This window comes from Podarcis vaucheri (genome assembly GCF_965113315.1).
Source record: "Podarcis vaucheri genome assembly, chromosome: 3".
In the NCBI taxonomy this organism is placed as follows: Eukaryota; Metazoa; Chordata; class Lepidosauria; order Squamata; family Lacertidae; genus Podarcis; species Podarcis vaucheri.
In genome coordinates this window covers 8,611,865-8,633,322 of record NC_138761.1, presented here as the reverse complement: position 1 = coordinate 8,633,322, position 21,458 = coordinate 8,611,865, and the positions used below count along the sequence as shown (strand labels likewise).

Below are 21,458 nucleotides of genomic sequence, written 5' to 3'. Positions count from 1 at the left end.
CACTAAGACGCTGATGAAATTTCACAAGAGTTTTTTTTAACAAAATGTAAATTAGTGCAGAAATGTGGAGAACTGCATGCCACATTAGAAAGCTGAAAAAGCAGATATTGACATATCTATCCAATGTTGCAGTAATGGGATATGTTTAACTCTTTTAAGGAGGCCATGGGTGACACAAAAGAGATAAAGGAGGGGCGAGCCTTATTGTGATCAGAAATGGCAGAATGAAAAGCTTCTCCTGTGCAAATTGCACCTTCAAAATGTGGAGAAACTATGAATCTCAGTCTCACAAGGATGGAGTTCTTGTTGCAGATAGTTCAAGTGGAACTAAGTACTCTCAAAGCTAAAGGAGGGATGGGAGAGGACATATAGGGAATGAATAACCAATATAACCAAGATGCACCAATATAAAATGGGGGACACCTGGCTTGCTGGCAGCACATGTGAAAATGTTGTAGAGGCCTTAGAAAACCACAAGCTTAACAAGTCCAGATCAAAGGAGATTCCGGCTAAACATCAAGAATAACTATATAGCAGTAAGTTGACAGTGTAACAGACTCTCTCAGGAGGTTGAGGACACTGCTTCACTGAAGTGCTTCACTGAAGTTTTTAAAGCAGAGGTTGGGTGGCCATCTTGGATGCTTTAGTTGAGATTCCTGTATTTCACATCACTTGGGAAGACAGGCGAACTAGTATCAGTGTACTGGAAGAAGCAAAGATCACCAGTGTTGAAGCAATGACTCTTCAACATCAATTTTGTTGGACTGGTCATGTTGTGCGGATGACTGATGATCCTCTTCCAAAGCAAGTACTCTATTCTGAACTGAAAAATTGAAAGCGTAATGCTGGTAGTCAATAAATGAGGTTTAAAGACTGTCTCAAGCAAATCTTTAAAAAAGGTAGTATAAACAGACAACAGGGAAACACTGGCCTGCAAGTGTTCAAGTTTACCAAAGGTGTCATGGGCTTTGAAGACACTCAAACTCAGGACGCAAGGGAGAAACGTACTAAGAGGAAGGCACTCTTGGCAAATCCACACTGTGATCAACTCCCGCCCAGAAACCAATGTCCAAACTGTGGAAGGTCGTGAGGATTCAGAATTGGCCTCCACAGTCGCTTATGGACTCATTGTTAAAACCGTGTATATGGAAGACAATCTTACTCGGCTACGAGTGATCACTAAAGAAGAAGAAGATTGCAGGAGGTTGGACTAGATGACCTTTGGGGTAGCTTCCAACTCTATGGTTCTAGGACCAGGGTTCAAATTCTCACTTGATATAAAGCCCACAGGGTGACATAGGGCCAGTCACTGCCACTCAGCTTCATATAACTCACAGGGTTGTTGCGCAGATCAGATGTGCACCTCATAAAGCAATCAGAGGACAATCCATTCCTCAATGGGAAAGTTAGCTTTAGCTCTTTCAGTATTTAGTTAAAGCAGTTATCTCAATGCCAACTGGATTTTTTTGTAAACTGTCACATGTACACTGCATTTCAGATGGTGGTGGTGATGGCAGTTGAATGAAATAACTGGATGTATTTATTAGAAATGAAATTTTGCCCTTTCACAGAAAGAAGACCTATCAGGGCAAGTTGAGAGACTGGGGTTAAATGTCCAGTTCTTGTTTACCTTCCTACCAGGTGCAGGACATATGGTACTTAGTGGGTACACTACGTTCTTGGTAAATTTAGCTCTGATCTGCTAACACAAATGCATAATGATAGTTTAAGAAATCTGGAGGGCACTGCCCAGGTGGAAGATCCAGCAGATAATCATAAATTGTTTAGGCAAAGAGGCACATCTATTAATAGCGTAGTTAAAAGACTAAAGAAGAGCATAAGAAACGAAATTGGAAAGCAACAGAGGCGTCCTATCTCTTTGGTAAGTAGCTGCAGGCAACTATTTCATTACAATCATTTGAAATATATTTGCATTAGGATTGAAACAGCATATTTCCTTCCATTGACTTATTGCCTATTGATACAATGAAGGTGGGGGATAATTGGAGTTAAATTTGTGCTCTGCACATCTGCTTTGTTTCAAGGTTTCTAGTAAAGAAAGCTGTCATATTTAAATTGTTCAGCAAGGCCATCCTTCAACTCTATGTGCTGCCCTGGGCAGAACAGAGGAGGATTGCAGCTAAACTCAGTTCCCATTTGCCATCTCTAGCTGGCAATAGACATCACTCAGATGATCTAATAAGGGTTCTATGGATATAGCTCCTAGCGTGCAGATGGGAAATGCACAACCAGCAGCCATCATGTTGAATTTCTTGATCAAAGGAGCATGTATAGGTGTAGCCAATCCAGAATTAGATCACTGGTCCATCAACCTGAGTATTGTCTATAATGACTCACAAGGATTCAGAAAACAGATTTCATGCACATATGTGCTTCTTATTACTGGAATAGATAAAAGATGTGATGGCACTGAATTTTGTAAAATGATATTTAACACAGTAAGGATAATAGTTCAGTGACAAGAGCATCTGATTTGCATGCAGAGAGTTGTGGGTTCAACCCTTGGCATCTCCAACTAGTTTTGGGGCTGTCCACTGTCCGGCATCCTGGAGATTCATTGCAAAAAGTGTAGGCAATGCTGAACTAAATGGACTAGTGGTCTGACTGGTAAGTGAATTTCCTGTATTTTTAAAAGCTGCCTTATATTGAGCCACATCCTTCATACAGATGAAGCTCAGTATGATCTCCAGAATCTTTTTTGGCTACTTCATTATTGCATACAAAGATATGCTTCTCTTTATGCTGCTCTACTAAAAAAAAGCAAAAAAAAAAAAAAGCTGCTGGATTTAGTACAAAATTCAGAGATAGGTTTTATTTTCCATGGATATCCTTATGGTATAGACTGAATGCTTAAATTCATTTAAAATTAATGGGACTTTGTTCAACTAGCATAAATGAGTGGAGTGCAAATAAGACTTCCATTGGGGCAGGAGTTAAGTCAACTCCATATTTTTTGTCAACACAGAACTTCAGCCCAATTTCCAACCATGAAGACTCTCCACCATTTCTCAGTCCTCGTCTTTTCAGTGCTGCTGCTTGTTGATCCAGGTAAGATGTGTTTAAATGTTCTTTGATATGTGCATATATCAATTAAGATTATGAAAATAATCTTAAGAATGGCCTTGGGCATAGGAGTTGATCAATGAACTTGGTTTCCTGAGATGCACCCAGGACTCCGTTCCTTCAAACCAAGTTGAGTTGGAGTTAATTCAGGTCTAGCGATGAAGGACAATATGATTCAGTTTGCATGTAAAGGTGAACTTGCCAAATTAACACAATCTGAAATCATGTGAGAAGCAAAGATTAGTCATCCGTTGAAATTTGTATTTGCATTTCAGCCAAGCATTATATACAAAAATATATTTACTAAAGTGTGCTTATAAATGCATATACTAGTGAAAATAACATACAAAATTCATTATATCAGGGGGAGGTGCTTTGCAAACTCATGTATATTAGGGCAAATTGTAAAGAAATTGGAACAACAATCCTGGTGAATTCTCATTATTTCTATAAAATGGAATGCGAACTGATGTGCAAATATGGACAAGTGAATTTAAGACACAATGTCTGATTGCGCTGGACTATTCTATTTATCTATTTTGTATTTCTTTATTTTTGTAAAGTATATAAACCCTGCCTTGCAACAAAATATTAAAGCTGACCTATAATAAGATAATCAATTTCCTATTATCAATAGGACAAGGTATATTAACAATATCATGATGACCAAAACATATTTTTTTTGTATGACTAAAGCAGGCATATCTGAATTTCTATTTGGTACTCTCAGTTCTTCCCCAATCTATTTTTTTTCCCCTGCAGGATTTAGTATAGAAATTTCGAAGAGAAAGGATTGTATGAGAGCCAGAGGTCGTTGCTTTCCATTTGTTTGTCCCTGGCCCCTAGGATACTATATTGGAGAATGCTTTTGGCCCATTAGGCGGTGCTGCATGTTTTGACATCAAGTCAACATGGTGGAGGCTCCATCATATACCAAGAAGAACAACCCAAAGATGTGTCATCCGTTGGTTTTTGCAAGAGTCTCTGTTCTTTGGAATAATCCTCCAGGTTCCTGAGACAGGCAGATGGTGCCCCAACCTTCCACTCCTTTGCCAACCCAAGATTTGGTGCATGCCATGAAGACAGTCACACCTTGTAGAAGATTGTAAGATATGTTTAAGGTCAATAGATAAGGTTGGGCAGGCAGCAGGGAGGAGGGAGAATTAGCCCATCACCGATGTAAGGAAGGGAAGTCGCCAAGATAAATAAATAGATTCTGGTGTAAATTGTATGTTATGTGATCTTAATGTAAATGACTGTAAAATAATAAACATGTTTTGAAGGAGGAGGAGGAGATGATAGCTGCAACTTGCAAGGCAGTAGCAGTCAGTGGTGCAGCAGTGGTGGAGCATCACTGTTCTCCTAACTTCAAAATAGAGTCTCACTGGCACTTGCCAAAGATGCAGAGGGAGGAGGGAGGCACCAGGTATTGTGCAGTTCTGCAGTGGGAAGAGAGGTGGATTGGCTTCATTGCACTGCACTGTGTCCTTTGATCAGAGGCAGCAGAAAGAAATGAAATATAATTTATTATAGGTACGGTTGTGTCACAACTCTTTTTTCCAATATTGTTCTGTCAGTAGCTAACTCAATTTAAACGCTTTAAATAAATAGATAAACAAAACATTGTATGCCATGCCAAAAGACTCATTGATGTTTTTCTTAGTGCCCCCTCCATGGGTGATCCAGAGAGTGGAAACATAGGAATGGGCCTTTCCAGGGGTGGCTCCCTGCTGGTGGAATCCTCACCCAACATAATCTTTATATATTTTTAGGCACCATGCAAAAACATTGTGTTTTATTTGGGCTTTTGGACCTGAATTTGAAAGGTCGAATATACTTTCTACCCCATGATATGCACAGAGCAGACATTCTGGACATGTCCAAGCAAAGGAACTATTTCCAAGGGTCCAGGATCTCTTTGACGCCCCCAATGAAATATCTGAGGGGACAGGGCTTCTCTAAAGTCGATGGGCATTGTCATTCAAATGGTGCGTGGGCCTAAAACAAACATTCAGGCCTCCTCCAAACTACTATGGGGCAGCCCCTCTGCCTCCTCTTCCAGGCTGATTTATGTAAGTGTGGAATAGGTCAGTCTAAGTGTCATGCTTCAGCTCTAGTTAATGCATTAAGGGGTTAAGAACATAGTGTAAGCTGTTTTGCCAGACTGAACTAGGTCACACCTCCTCATGCCCCTTTCTTTTCTTCCAGCACTTGGGTCATTCGTACATGATAACATTACCAGCAGCAGCCACGTTCATTGCAAGCAGAGATTTGAAGTCCTCTATATGGTGACAAAAAGAGGAGCATTCTTATAGGTTTGGGGAGGCGGCAGCACATCCTTTGACCCTCACACGCACACCCATAATTTTGCTGGGGCTCATAACAGTTGGTCTCTTGGCATTGCCCTCCTGCTATATCACACTCCTCTGCAGTAAATACCCAGGAGAATCCTGTAGAAAAGAAAAGAAAAACTGGTAGACAAATTCTGAGGAGGCATTTGCCTTAAAACACAAAGACCAATCCATGGATGGAGACGGGGGCATGCTAGCCCCTAGTCACTTTGTGCATGTTGCCTCACCTGTTCAGTCCCCTATTTTGAGTGACAAATATATCTACTGCCCTGGTACTCATATTCCATGGAATGAGTGGAACATCAGGTGCATTGAACTGATCATTCTAAATCATTTGAGGAAATAGTAGCACATTCCAAAGAAAGAGAAGTTTATGCTTCAAGGTGTGTGTGTGTGTGTGTGTGTGTGTGTGTGTAAACAAATAAGTTCAAGGGTATTTGTGCTAGGCATTTCCAGGTTGATTAGTACGAAAGGAGGGGAAGCAATGGACAGGAAACATTTCCAGGAACTTTGATTCTTTTGCCAGTTCTATGCCTTCCACCAGAATTTGAATTCTGCAGCACCTCTTACTTGCCTTTCACAAAAGCACCCTCCCTTGTCTTCAGCTGAAATTCAGAGACTTTGATGACTGACCCTGCCACTAGCCGTAGCTGCTCTAGTTTCAAGATATGCCTATACATTGGAATTGGAATTGGTTCACCATCCTGATACTCCGGCTTCCTGGAATAAGCATTCTCTCTTTGACTCTGACTGCCGGACACATAATGCACTCTAAAGTCGAATCTGGCAAAGAACTGCACCCAATGAATCTGCCGTTGATTGAGACGTCGCATCTGCCAATACTTCAGATTCCGATGGTCAGTGCGCACTTCCACCTGGTGTTGCGCCCCCTCTAAGAAATGTCTCCACACTTCAAAGTCTTCTCAGATAGCCAAAAGCTCCTTCTCCCAAATGATACAGTTCTGCTCGAAATGAGTCAGCTTCCTAGAGTTGAAAGCACAAGGGTGTAGGTTGCCATTTTGGTTCTCTTGCAGCAGTACCGCCCCCACTGCCCTGTCAGAGGTGTCTGTTTCCATGACAAGTGGCTGGTGAGGGTCAGCATTAACTAGGTATTCCTCTGAGGAGAACATGGTTTTGAGCTGCTCAAACACCTGTCATGCTTCAACTGTTCAATGGAAGGCCTTCTTGCCCCTCAAGCAATCCATGAGAGGTGTTGTGAGTCTTGAATAGGCTAGCACAAACTTGTGGTAGTAGTTGGCAAACCCCAAGAACTGCTGCAGGTCTTTATTTGTCTTGGGTTCCTGCCATGACACTATGCCCTGCACCATAGCCAGATCCATGTGCAGCCCTTCCTGTGTAAGACGGTAACCCAGGAAATCTACCATAGAAACATGGAATTGGCATTTCTTGAATTTTGTGTAAAGTGAGTGTTCTCTCAGCCTCTGCAGCACCTCTGTCACATGCCGCATGTGCTCTTCCTGGCTTTCAGAGTAAATCAAAAGATCATCAAGGTAACTGATCACGAACTTATCCATCAGGTCACTGAGGTCGTGGTTGATGAAGGCTTGAAACTTTGCTGTCCCTGACTGAAGTCCAAAGGGCATGACCAGGTATTTAAAGCTGCCATACCTGGTGAAGAACGCTGTTTTCTACCCATCTCCCTCCCTCACATGGATCAAGTTATAAGCCTCCCTTAAGTCCAGCTTCATGAAAATCTTCATGAAAATCCCCAATACGTGGTGGGGGGTAGCAATTGGGTACCATGAGGCTTTTGATTTTTCAGTAATCTGTGCATAATCTAAGTTCATTAGCATTCTTTTTATACACGAGCAGCAGTGGAGAGCCTCCTGGTGCCTTGGAAGGTCTGATGAAGCCTATAAACTCTCTCAAAGCCTCCAGCTCTGTCTTGTACATCAACATCAAATTGTGGGCAGCCAAGCACTCAGCAAGAGGTATATCTTACACTCATAAGAACTATGGGGAGGCAACTTGTCTCCTTCCTTCTCGCAGAATACATCTCGGTAGGAATAGTATTCTGTGGGCAATTGGCTTTCCTCACCAGTTAGAGGTCCCAATAGCACTGCTACTACTGGGGTTTTGTCATCTAGGCAGTGGAGATGACAATATACTGACACAAATGTTATGGATCGCTGCCCCTACACTATAACCGGGTCATGTCTGGACAACTGCAACATCCCCAGAACTAGTGGATACATGGGTAGCTTTGCTAAGTGGAAGGTGGCTTGCTCTCTGTGGCCAGGCAGCTCCATGGTCAAAGGTACTGTGGTGTGAGAGACCTTCCCCAACACCAGGGGTCTCCCAACTATAGTCTGCACTCCAACAGGGTCAACAGTCTCTGCATGTGTATGACACTGTTCCTTTTCTAGGGAATAAATTGGACATATTACATATATGCCAGCATTTGATTTCTACCACAGACAACTGTGATAAACCTGGAGGAAAGTTTTTTTTGGGGTGGGTGGGAGATTGTTGGCCCCAACTTTACTGGGGAATATGTGGCGATGGTACCAACACAAACATTAAAAATGAATGAACAAATTAACCAACCAACAAATAAAATAAAGTTGAACCAATTTTGCACTTTCTGAAACAATACAAGAACCAAAACAGCTCCGTCTTTTGAAATATCCAACCCTCCAAATTTTACACCACACTTCTCCAATGAAACATTTACAAAAAGGCATATATAGGCAGAAAATGTGCCTAAAATGAATATATTTATATAAGCAGCATACAAACATATCAATATGCATTCTATTAGGGTAGAGGTGCCAGCTTCTCCAGAGGAATGGCAGGGGGTGACACAGCATCCCACAACAACCTGACATCGTGTGCACAACATCCTGAGTAGCCAGGGGGCGGAGCCAAATGCCCTCTGAAAATTATGGGAAATTGAAACTGCCTTGGCCCCTTGGTGTCAGTTCCTATACATTGGGACAATTCTGTTTGTTAGATTAAACCACAGGCAAATGTGTGCTTATGAAGAGAAATTTGCACTAAGACGCTGGTGAAATTTCACAAGAGTTTTTTTTAACAAAATGTAAATTGGTGCAGAAATGTGGAGAACTGCATGCCACATTAGAAAGCTGAAAAAGCAGATATTGACATATCTATCCAATGTTGCAGTAATGGGATATGTTTAACTCTTTTAAGGAGGCCGTGGGTGACACAAAAGAGATAAAGGAGGGGCAAGCCTTATTGTGATCAGAAGTGGCAGAATGAAAAGCTTCTGCTGTGCAAATTCACCATCAAAATGTGGAGGAACTATGAATCTCAGTCTACAAGGATTAAGATTATGTTGCAGCCAGTTCTGAATGACAATTCAAAATGCAAGTGGTTACTGTCAAATTGGGTGCTCTCCTCTTAAAGACAGGGGAGGGTGAAGTAGTTGTCTAAAAGAGAAATGCCAGAGAACATATAGGAAGGAATAACCAGATGCACCAGTACAAAATGGGGGACACCTGGCTTGCTAGCAGTACATGTGGTAATGTTGTAGAGGCCTTAGAAAACAAAAAGCTTAACAAGTCCACATCAAATGATATTCCAGCTAAACATCAAGAACAACTTTCAAGTAGTAAGAGCTGCTTGATGGTGTAACATGTCCCATTAAACTTTAATTAGTTTAATGCTTATCAAATGTCCAGTGCGCTTCCGATGCGACAACGTTCCATTACAGCAGAGCTTTTCGCACAGCGGCTCAAGAAGGGCTGGAGAGTCAGCATCTTTTCAATAAAGGAATCTTGGAGCAAGCGGTTTGGAACTCAAATAAAAGGTTTCTTTACACAAAACAAAAACTGGTGAAGAATCACACATTTCAGCAAACACGCCCCAAAAGAAAAGGAAGGAGGAAGGGGGTGGCAAACACACGAGTGAGTTGACTATTTATACAAACTCACATTCCTGGAAGCCTAACTACCTCCAGCTGCTCAGTGATTAGAGCGTCTTGATTAGAGCTTCTTAACCCTTTAATACCCACACCCCCTCTCGCTCGTAACACTGAGCTGTACCAACCTTAATTCAAATTTAAACCTGAACAGAAACATTTATGAGATTGCGGACTCAAAGCTTTTGTAAAACCGTCTGCGAGATTTTCTTGGCTTGGACAATACTTTAGTTCAATTAAACCTTGTTTTACACTGTGGCATACATTTTGATAACGGATATCCAAGTGTTTTGTGTGTGCCTTGAATTGACCTGATTTAGCTAGTTTAATACAAGGTTGATTGTCTTCCCACACTGCGATAGGTAGGGAACATTCTCCAAACAATTCTTGTACCAGTTGCTTATAAAATTCCAGTTCTCTACATACATCTGATAATGCATTGAACTCAGATTCAGTTGAACTTAAAGCTATAAGTGATTGTTTTCTTGATCTCCAACCAATTAGTGCATTTCCAAATTTTATCGCCATTCCTGACACTGATTTTCTATCTGGTCCAGCATCAGCCCAACTGCTGTCAGCTCAACATTCAAGTTGTGTGCTGCCCTCTGCTGATAGTTTTAAGCGAAACCTTTTGGTAGTTTGGAGATACCTTAAAACTCTTTTTACTCCTTGCCAAGCATGCATTGATGGTTTTTCAGCTTGTCTACACAGCATGTTGACAGCATATGTTATATCGGGCCGAGTCCACTGTGCAATGTGGAGTAGACTGCCTATCGCTGACTGATAAACCCCGGGATTACAGAACTCTGCCTGTTGCTCAGTTTGAGCATCCTTTGTGTAACTTAACTCCATTGGGGTTTTAACACCGGCACAGTTGTCCATTTTAAACCTTTCCAGCAACTTCTGGATCTTAGCTTCTTGGCTAAGCCAATAGTTCCCATTTTCATCTTGCTGAATTTTAACTCCTAGATAAACAGATACATTGCCTAGTGATTTTATCTGAAACCTTTCTCCAAGCTTTGTGGCAAATTGTTGTGCAAGTTTATCGTCCTTTCCACTGTATAATAAATCGTCAACAAATATAAAAACTGCTTCTTGTTCACATTCCGAGCCTTTTAGATAAAGACACGCATCTGCTGCGCTCTTTCTGAACCCCATGCTCTCTAGAGCATCGTTTAAGCAGGAATTCCAATTATGGGCGGACTGTTTCAACCCATAAATGGATTTGTGTAAGCGCCAGACCTGGTTTGGCTTGTCTCCTTCAAAACCTGGTGGTGGCGTCATATAGACTTCCTCCTGTAAGTCTGCATTTAAATAAGCCACATTGACATCAAAATGAAACAGCTTATTTTCCTTCTTAGCTGAAGAGGTTAAAAGCATTCTTAATGACTCCGATCTTGAAATAGGGGCATAGATTTGAGAATAGTGAACTCCTTTGCGCTGCGAAAACCCTTTTGCAACTAGTCGGGCTTTATATTGCAACTCCTCAGTAGTTGTGGGCTTTAAACGATATACCCATCGACAACCTACAGCTTGTTGCCCTTTTGGAAGCTCTGTACTTGTAAACACACCGAGAGACTTCATTGAAGCCATCTCTTTTTCCATTGCTTCCTGCCACTTTGCGGCTTCTGAGCTTGGAAGCTGTTGTACCTCTATATAGCTATGTGGCTCACACTGTGCCATATTTACGTATACACTTGTCACCTTAAACCGCTCTGGCGGCTTGCCCTTTGTGGCACGTTTTGACCTGCGCAATTGCTCCTCTTGTGCCCCCTCTGACTGTTGGCTGTCAGAATCTGTCTCAGACTTTATGTCTGGACGTGCCTCTAGGGATAAAGACCTCCGTTTAGATACCTCCCTTGGGCTTGGTGTTGCAGGCGACCTGCTTTGCTTTTGCTGTCTGCTAGGCCTACTGACTGGCGGTGTTGGAACACTCTTAGATTCTGGCTTTCCTACCTTAGGAGAAGAACCTTGTGCCTGGTCAGAATCTGCATCTGAACCATGTGCACCGTCCCCTTCTGGCTCATCACCCTCTGGACTTTCTTTCTCAGCATAAATGCCTAAATCATCTCTCAAAATGTCAGGGTTAGCATGTAAGTGAGTCCATCCGGATTGCTCACAAAATTCAGCGCTCCTACTGAGGACCACTCTTGTAGTATCCCCATCTGGGTTCACGAACCTCCAAGATTTGGCGTGTGGTTCGTACCCACAAAAGATGAGTTTCCTAGCCCTTGGACTTCCCCTTTTCCTTAACGCTTTTGGGATAAGTACATAGGCTTGAGATCCAAACACACGAAAGTAATTAACTTTGGGCTTCTTCCCATATAAAGCAAAATATGGCGTAGTATCAATTACCGAATTATATACTCGGTTCAGAACATGAGTAGCCGTCTGCCAGGCTTCCGCCCAGTAACTTTGAGGAAGTTTAGCATCAAACAACATAGAGTTTGCCAACTCTTGCAAAACCCTGTTTTTACGTTCGGCCACGCCTCCCTCTTGGGGGGAATAAGGTGTAGACAGACGATGCTTAATTCCCTTTTTCTTGAAGAAATTCTGTAACACAGACCCGGTAAATTCTGACCCTCTGTCTGTTTGAAAAGCAAGTACTCTAGTAGCGAATTCAAGTTCTACTGCATGAACCCAATTTTTAACTGTTTCTGCAGTATCTGCTTTTGTTTTGAGAGGAAAAAACCATGTAACCTTTGTTTTGTCATCTGAGAGACACAGTGCATACCTCGAACCTCCCATGCTAGCAACAGGCATTGGGCCACATAGGTCCATATGCACAAGTTGGAATACTTTGTCAGATTTCCTATTTGAACTGGGATAGCTGCATCTATGAACCTTCGCCCTTTTGCATGCAGTACAATCCAAATACTTAGTACATTTGTTCAATTTGCACCCTTCTGATAATTCAGGTTGTCTTTTAACATACTGAAAATTAATATGTCCCAAACGGCGATGCCATAAATGAACACAAGAATTATGGGTAGGCGAGTTCACACAACCAGCATGAACCTGTTCAACTTCATCTGGACTTGTCTCAAAATAATATAACCCATCTCTGCATTCCACCTGCAAAAGAGATACATTATTCTTTGAAATAGTGCAAACCCCATTTTCAAACACAGTTTTAAACCCATTTCTATCAAGTTTTGACACAGACAAAATACACCCCTTCATTCCCTTTAGCACGTAGGCATCAATTTCTGTTTGCAAACACTTCAAAAACACTGTGCCTACAGTCTCTAAGGAACGTTTAGTTGAATCTGCCATTGTCACAACTTTAAGGGTTTGCAAATGTCTGCAATTCTGCAAACGGACACTAGATGGCACCACCAGGTGGTGAGATGCACCACTGTCGATCAACCAGCGTAGATTGCTGCCTTGGCCACGCCCTTGCATCAACGCCATTGCTGAAGCCATGTGCTGTGTGCTGTGGGAGTAGCCACGACCTCCTCCTCTTCTTCGACGTCCCCTGGAACTCCTTGTCTGGTAACTAGGGGCAACGGCCTTGGTGCTATCTTGACCAGGTTCACGTGTACAATTCCTGATTAAATGGGAAGAGGAACCACAGCGAAAACAGTGTCTAGCTGCGAAAGCATTTACTGTGTTCTCAAACCCAGCATCCCCACTCTTAGGCACAGCATAACTCCCCTTTGAAGACAAACCTCTTTCTCTTTGCCTTTTATCCTGTTCATCAGCAAGTCGAGAAGAAATGTATTCAAGGGTTAATTCAGATGAAGGCATAGCTTCCAAAGTTAAAGCTAGAGTCTCATAGCTTTTATCAAGAGAAGACAACAAAATGTATGACTGCTGCTCCATAGAGAAAGGAATGCCCAGCTGTCTTAGTTGATTAAAGGCAGACACCATTTTGGCAATATGTTCCTTCACACACGCTCCCGGTTGGAGACGTAAATCAAACAAATATCTTGTAGCATGGATCTTGGCCCCCGCAGTGTTTCTGGAATTTAACTGCTGCAGAACCGTCCAGACCTCATGCGTGTTCTTTAACTCAGAAACATAAGGCATTTGCTCTGGTCCCACTGCCAAAACTAGTAGACCTTGGGCTTTCCTGTCGCGTTTCTGAGAAACTGCCGCTGCTGCTTTGTCTTCTGCAGACGCGTCTGCAGCTGCCTGTAAAGGCGGTGCTTCAGTACAACTCCACAACTCTTTTGCTTGCAACCAAACCCTTACTCTAGCCTTCCAATCTTGCCAATTTTTCCCATTGAGTCGCGTAAAGGGGACAGTAAAACTTTCCTGGGACTCTGCCATCCTCCTTGGGGCTTAGGAACGATACTCACAGACCTGTAGACCGTCTCCCAGCTGCTGAGGGGGCTCCTCGAGGAATAAGGCGTCTTCCAGCGAGTACAAACTGCGCAGTGCCTCTTTAAAACTTTTCCTAGGCACGTTGCAGGACTCAAGCTGCTTTGAAGGCTTTCGTTGTCGGCAACCGCTTCTGTCTTCGCTCCAGTCCTTGCATAAATCACTCTTAACTGCACTCCTTATCTCCTTCTTGACGTACAAACATCCATAACCTGTCCCATTAAACTTTAGTTTAATGCTTATCAAATGTCCAGTGCGCTTCCGATGCGACAACGTTCCATTACAGCAGAGCTTTTCGCACAGCGGCTCAAGAAGGGCTGGAGAGTCAGCATCTTTTCAATAAAGGAATCTTGGAGCAAGCGGTTTGGAACTCAAATAAAAGGTTTATTTACACAAAACAAAAACTGGTGAAGAATCACACATTTAAGCAAACACGCCCCAAAAGAAAAGGAAGGGGGAAGGGGGCGGCAAACACACGAGTGAGTTGACTATTTATACAAACTCACATTCCTGGAAGCCTAACTACCTCCAGCTGCTCAGTGATTAGAGCGTCTTGATTAGAGCTTCTTAACCCTTTAATACCAACATAACAGACTCCCTCAGGAGGTTGTGGGGACGCCTTCACTGAGGTTTCTTAAGCAGAGCTTGGGTGGCCATCTGTCTTGGATGCTTTAGTTGAGATTCCTGCATTGCAGGAGGTTGAACTACATGGCCTTTGTAGTACCTTCCAACTCTATGATTCTAGGACCAGGGTTCAAATCCTCACTTGATATAAAGCTCACTGGGTGACATAGGGCCAGTCACTGCCACTCAGCCGCCTCATATATCTCACAGTGTTGTTGTGCAGATCCAATGTCACATGTACACTGCATTTCAGATGGTGGTGGTGATGGCAGTTGAATGAAATAACTGGATGTATCTATTAGAAGAAGACCTATCAGGACAAGTTGAGAGACTGGGGTTAAATGTCCAGATCTTGTTCACCTTCCTACCAGGTGCAGGACATATGGTACTTAGCGGGAACACTCTGTTCTTGGTAAATTTAGCTCTGATCTGCTAACACAAATGCATAATGATGGTTTAAGAAATCTTGAGGTCACTGCTCAGGTGGAAGATCCAGCAGATAATCATAAATCGTTTAGGCAAAGAGGCACATCTATTAATAGCGTAGTTAAAAGACTAAAGAAGAGCATAAGAAACAAAATTGGAAAGCAACAGAGGCTTCTCATCTCTTTGGTAAGTAGCTGCAGGCAACTATTTCATTATAATCATTTGAAATATATTTGCATTAGGATTGAAACAGCATATTTCTTTCCATTGAATTATTGCCTATTGATACATCATAGAGCAAAAAAGAAGTTTCAGGGAAGGGGTGGAATAGAGTTAAATTTCTGCTCTACACATCTGCATTGTTTCAAGGTTTCTAGTAAAGGAAGCTGTCATATTTAAGTTGTTTAGCAAGGCCATCCTTCAGCCCTATGTTCATGAAGCAGCTACCCTGGGCAGAGAGAACAGAGGAGGTTTGCAGCTAAATTCTTGATCAAAGGAACATGTATAGGTGTAGCCAATCCACAATTATATCACTGGTCCATCATCCTGAGTATTGTCTATAATGACTGACAGGGATTCAGAAAACAGCTTCCATGCACACATGTGCTGCTAATTACTGGAATAGGCCAAGAGACGTGATGGCACTGAATTTTGTAAAATGATATTTAACACAGGAAGGCTCATAGTTCAGTGACAAGAGCATCTGATTTGTATGCAGAGGGTTGTGGGTTCAACCCTTGGCATCTCCAACTAGTATTGGAGCTATCCACTGTCTGACATCCCAGAGATTTATTGCAAAAACTGTAGGCAATGCTGAACTAAATGGACTAGTGGTCTGACTGGTAAGTGAATTTCCTGTGTTTTTAAAAGCTGCCTTATATTGAGCCACATCCTTCATACAGATGAAGCTCAGTATGATCTCCAAAATCTTTTTTAGCTACTTCATTATTGCATACAAGGATATGCTTCTCTTTATGCTGTTCTACTCAAAAAAACACAGCTGTTGGATTTAGTACAAAATTCAGAGATAGGTTTTATTTTCCATGGATATCCTTATGGTATAGACATGCAGCTGAATGCTTAAATTCAATTAAAACTAATGAGACTTAGGACACCATGTAGCCAGAGTCGAGCAGTTTTGTTCAACTAGCATAAATGGAGTGCAAATAAGACTTCCATTGGGGCAGGAGTTAAGTCAACTCCATATTTTTAGTCAACACAGAGCTTTCAGCCCAATTTCCAACCATGAAGACTCTCCACCATTTCTCAGTCCTCGTCTTCTCGGTGCTGCTGCTTGTTGATCCAGGTAAGATGTGTATAAATGTTCATTGATATGTGCAGGGTTATGAAAATAAACTTAAAAGTGGCTTTGGGAATATGAGTTGATCAATGAGCTTGATTTGCTGCGAAGCAGTTAGGACTCTATTCCTTCAAACCAAGCTGAGCTGGGGTTAATTCACGTTTAGCGATGCAGCAGAATTTGATTCAGTTTGCATGTAAAGGTGAACTTGCCAAATTCACACCTTCTGAATTCATATGAGAAGCAAAGTACAGTCATCCATTGAAATTTGTATTTGCTTTCTCCGAATGTTGCAGTGTAGTTTTCCAGCCAAGTACTGTGTACAAAAATACATTTACTAAAGTGTGCATATAAATGTATACACCAGTGAAAATAACATACAAAATTCATTATATCAGGGGGAAGTGCTTTGCAAAGTCATGTATATTAGAGCAAATTGCATAGAAATTGGAAAAACAATTCTGGTGAATTTTCATAATTTCTATAAAAAGGAATGCGAACTGATGTGGAGATATGGAGGATTACGTAGGCCCTCCTAAATTCTCTCAAAGACTTTCTATGTATCCTACCTTTTCCTGTGAAGACTCAGGCGATGTCTTCCTATCAGAGTGCATTGGGAAAACATTTTTCAATGGCAAATGGCTCATTTTAATGCCCTCTCAGGTGTTGTCCCCCCTACTTGACAATGACACATTTTATTATAAAGGGATAGATGACAAGGGGAGTGGAGCTAAGTTTAGTGGTGGCTGGTGCCCACTGCACCTATAGGGCAGGAGGCAGGCAGCCCTACAGAAGTTAGGCCATTGACCAGAGCCAATGACCAGCAGAGACAGCTAATTCACCCTCCTCTGTCTTGCAGCTGTAAGTAAAAAGGAAGGGTTGGAGGAATCAATACTTATAATAATAAAAATTTTATTATTTAAACCCCACCCATCTGGCAGGGCAGTCTTTTATGTGCATTTTAATTTTTTTGCCCTAAAAACTGATTTTTAAAATGCCGTTTGCACTCACAGTGGTGATTCATTCTTTAAGACAGTTTTTAAAAGCCTGGCATCATTTCCTGGTATGGCCATGTGACATCAGTTGGTGACATGTTCAGGAAGATTACATCTCTAAATAGCACTTCTGGGGGCCAATAATGGTGGTGCTAACTTCTTGCTGTGTTTTGAGTTTCTAAGAGGGTAGCCATTGCCAGACACGGGATACTGACTAAATCAACTTTTGATGAAGCCCATAAAGACTCTCCTTTATTTTGTAGGACTGAAGCCGACATATCTGAATTTCTGCTTGGTACTCTCCCTTCTTCCCCAATCTATCCCCCTCCCCCTTACAGGATTTAGTAGAGGCATTTTGAAGAAAACAGATTGTCACAGCTCCAGTGGAAGTTGCTTTCCAATAACTTGCCCCTGGCCCTTTGCAAGCCATATCGGAGAATGCATTTGGCCCATTTTGCGGTGCTGCTTGTATAACAGCAGGTCAACATGATGGAGGCTCCACGATATACCAAGAAAAACAACCCAAAGAATAATTTGTAAATGTACCGTCTGTTGGCTTTTGCCAGAGTCTCTGTTCTTTGGAATAATCCTCCAGGTTTCTGAGACAGGCAGATGGTGCCCCAACCCGTACTCTTTTGCCAACCCAAGACTTGGTGCATGCCATGAAGACAGTCACACCTTGTAAAAGATTGTAAGAAAGGGTTTACGTCAATGGATAAGGTTGGGCAGGCAGCGGGGGGGGGGGAGGGAGAATTAGACCATCACCGATGTAAGGAAGTGAAGTCGCCAAGATAAATAAATAGATTCTGATGTAAATTGTATGTTATGTGATCTTAATGTAAGTGAATGTAAAATAATAAACATGTTTTGGAGGAGGAGGAGGAGGAGGAGATACAGTACAGTGGTACCTCGGGTTAAGTACTTAATTTGTTCTGGAGGTCCTTTCTTAACCTGAAACTGTTCTTAACCTGAAGCACCACTTTAGCTACTGGGGCCTCCTGCTGCCGCCGCGCTGCCGGAGCACGATTTCTGTCTTATCCTGAAGCAAAGTTCTTAACCTGAAGCACTATTTCTGGGTTAGTGGAGTATGCAACCTGAAGCGTATGTACCCTGAAGCATATGTAACCTGAGGTACCACTGTAGCTGCATCTTGCAAGGCGGCAGCAGTCAGTGGCACAGCAGTGGTGGAGCACAACTCTTCTCTCAACTTCAAAACGGAGTCTCACTGGCACTTGCCAAAGATGCAGAGGGAGGAGGGAGGCACCAGGTGTTGTGCAGTTGTGCAGTGGGATTAGTGGTGGATTGGCGTCATTGAACTGCACTGTATCCTTTGATCAGAGGCAGCAGAAAGAAATGAAATGAAATTTATTATAGGTACGGTTGTATCACAATTCTTTTCCCTCTTGTTCTATCAGTACTTAACTCCATGTAGGGCAGCACTAAAGCATTTAAACGCTTTTAATGAATAGATAAACAAAACACTGCATGCCAAAAAAATCATTGATGTTTTTCTGAGTGCCCCCTCCATGGGTGATACAGAGAGTGGAAACATAAGAAAAGGGCCTTTCCAGTAGCTTTATCTTTATCTATTTTAGGCACCATGCGAAAAGTACTTTGAAAGTATTTTGTGCTCCCTGATGTGCACAGACTAGGCATTCTGGACATGTCAAAGCATATGGGGTGGGGGTCCCTTCGACACTCCCAATAAAATATCTGAGGGGACAGGGCACCCCTAAAGTCAGTGGGAATTGCCTTTCAAATGGTGTGCATGTGCCGTGTCCTGTGGTTATGCAGAGTGAGGCTTACCTGCCCCCCTTCCCAATTTTTTTCAAGTTCTCCAAGTACACACAGCGCAATAGATGTGTTCAGGCAGAACTCACAGGTACAAGAGCCTCAGCATCAGCTCAGACTACGTGGCGTGGCAACCTTTTTGTCAGAGGTGGGCAGTCTTCTTTGCTTGAATGTCTCATTGTCTCGTGAGCCAAGGGTGAGGCTGCGTGTTAGTGCCTGGTATGGCCAGAGGCAAAGGTTGGTGGAGTAACAGATGTCTCGCTTAGCGTGTGATGCTCATAACGCCAAGGTTGCAGGTTTGATCCCTATACGGAACAGCTTCATATTTCTGCATAGCAGTGGGTTGGACTAGATGATCCTCAAGGCCTCTTCTAACTCTGCAATTCTATGATTCTTTGAAAGAACACGTGACTGAGCATACTCCATTACTGTGGGCAGAACGGTGGGTGCTATCAGTTGATAGGCCCTCTTAATTATGAGGATAACAGCAAGGGTTGCACATGGTTGGCAGAAAGAAGGAGGGATAAAGGTAAGGTAGGTAGGTAGGTAGGTAAGAAGGCCTAGAGAGAGGTACAAATAGACAGAGGGGCCCATTGTGTCAGAGCCATGGTATGGAAGCATTCACACATGCTTCAGCAAATCACTTTGACAGACTGGGCATCAGGACAGTAAAGAAGCTTATCTTTCGATGAATGATTTGATATAATGAAGTTCTTTGATGGCCACCCTTCCAAAGACAATAACTGCAGATGAAGCAGAGAACTTATCCCAAGTTAGTAGATTTCACAGAGTAATGTCGCTGTAGAAAGAAAGCACACACACACACAGAGAGAGAGAGAGAGAGAGCGCACACACACAAATTAGGCAAATGTTCTCAACTTGCATGATCTGTGGAGACCACAGAATTCAATAGGGGTGGGAATGGGCAGAATTTGGCATGCTGTTCTGTTTTTAGTACACAGGTAGCCTTGCATATATTCACTCTCAGAGCAGTTCTGCATGTGAGTAGGCATGCAAAGTCACCCACATAAGCTTTTGGACCATGTCAGCCACGGGCATAGCCTTCTTCCAAGGATCATGATGTTCTGCATTGAACAACCAGCTTTCTTCTCTGTGAAATTCTGCCTATGTGGTATATAAAAAGTATCTTCTGTCACAACTCCAATAAATAGCCTCTGTGTCTTTGGATAACATTCAAGCTTGGGAATCATTCCATGATAGTCCTGCTAAGGTTCTCCAAATCAAGGAAGATCCTTTTCCCTTTCCTTGGTTTTGTGTGTGTGTGTGTGTGTGCGTGCGCGCTCTTGCATGCTCCATGTATAGTGGATTTGTAAATGAACTGCTGTTAACTAGTGGATTTTCATGTGTCCCTTACCTGCATGACTGCCCATGCCACAAATTTATTTTCAGGAATAAACTGGGACTTTATCTGCATTTGAGAGTTCCTTGGTTCCCTAAAGTACTTGGTGCATATTTCCTCATTAGCTTATTCATGATGTACAACAAGGCTTCCTGACTGTGTCTCTCTGTGTGGGGGGAAGGTGGATTTACTCTCTACTTTTAATATTTACAGTTCCTTTGTAGGAGAACACATTAGCGATTGTGCTATCTCCATTTACTATGGAGGGAAGGGATGTCTAGTGTTGTCCTTCCTCTCTGGATCATTTCTATTGCTTTTTTGTGATCTATTTCCTTTCTGTTTAGCCTGTTTCATAAGGTTTCACCCTAGAAATGGAATAATGGCCAAACACAACAAAATTTTGAAGAGCAAAACTGCTCAACTATGGGACTGTGTTCTTAGGCAAAATTAACATATTACACCAGACCAAAGGAAAGAAGACAGAACTGGAATGAATTTATTGAAATCTGGGAAAGTTTTATTGAATGCCTTCATGCATTAATTTGTTTGCTTAATTTCCATACCGCCCTTCATCCAGGGATCACAGGGCAGTTGACAATATAAAAACACAAAAACATGGCAATTTAATCGATTTGGATGGCAATATTTGTGAAGAGCTTTTCCTCTTTGTTTTGTATTTAAAGAGACTGCTATGTTTGTTTTGTATTTAAAGAGAATACCATGTGAGTCCATGTGGAGATAACTACCACCAACTTGGAGAACGTGATCCAGGAAACCCTTGCTGTAACATGTAAACCAGAGCACCACTTGTGCAGTTATTCATAGGTATTGAACTATTCTAATGAGTTCTGTGAGCTCCACCTGGTCCACTAGTGAGCTGGACTGTGTTCCCTTGCCTATTTCAGTCTCCTGGAGTGCATTTCCTGCTGTTCCTGTTGCCTTAGAGCCTGTTGTGTCCAAAGAGACAGGAACACCTCCGTTTCTGGTTATGTGCTCCCCTTCCCTGGATCCCCTGAACTGTTGGCTGCCCCTAAAGCATCCTCTGGTTCCAGGTCATGAGCATCCAGACCCTGAGAGTTGAAACCTGAGACCTAGGGAAGGCTTCGATCTTTTTGTGTGACACAGTACCTATTTTTCGGAACCCTTAGCCTTTTAATATTAGAAATGTAGAGCACTGAATTCAAGCTTGGGGAAAAAAAGAGAGAAACAGATTAAACCACACTGACAGATCCATCTATCTCTACTGGCAGGAGAACAAAGAGACTGCATTTTAATTTTCATTTCATTGTAAAATAAA

General features: G+C 42.3%; 1 long non-coding RNA gene across 3 annotated transcripts; it reads left to right on the top strand.

The window, feature by feature from the left end:
• The first annotated feature begins 1,782 nt into the window (after positions 1 to 1,782).
• Positions 1,783 to 18,061, top strand: LOC309527834. 3 transcript variants are annotated; one of them, XR_014217388.1, is made up of 3 exons: positions 1,783 to 1,882; positions 15,929 to 16,021; positions 17,349 to 18,061. It is a non-coding gene; the product is annotated as an uncharacterized lncRNA (long non-coding RNA). The 3 variants fall into 3 exon arrangements; XR_014217389.1 differs by lacking the exon at positions 1,783 to 1,882 and adding an exon at positions 14,797 to 14,901; XR_014217390.1 differs by lacking the exon at positions 1,783 to 1,882 and adding an exon at positions 15,472 to 15,557 and having other exon boundaries at positions 17,349 to 18,059.
• The last annotated feature ends 3,397 nt before the right edge of the window (positions 18,062 to 21,458 follow it).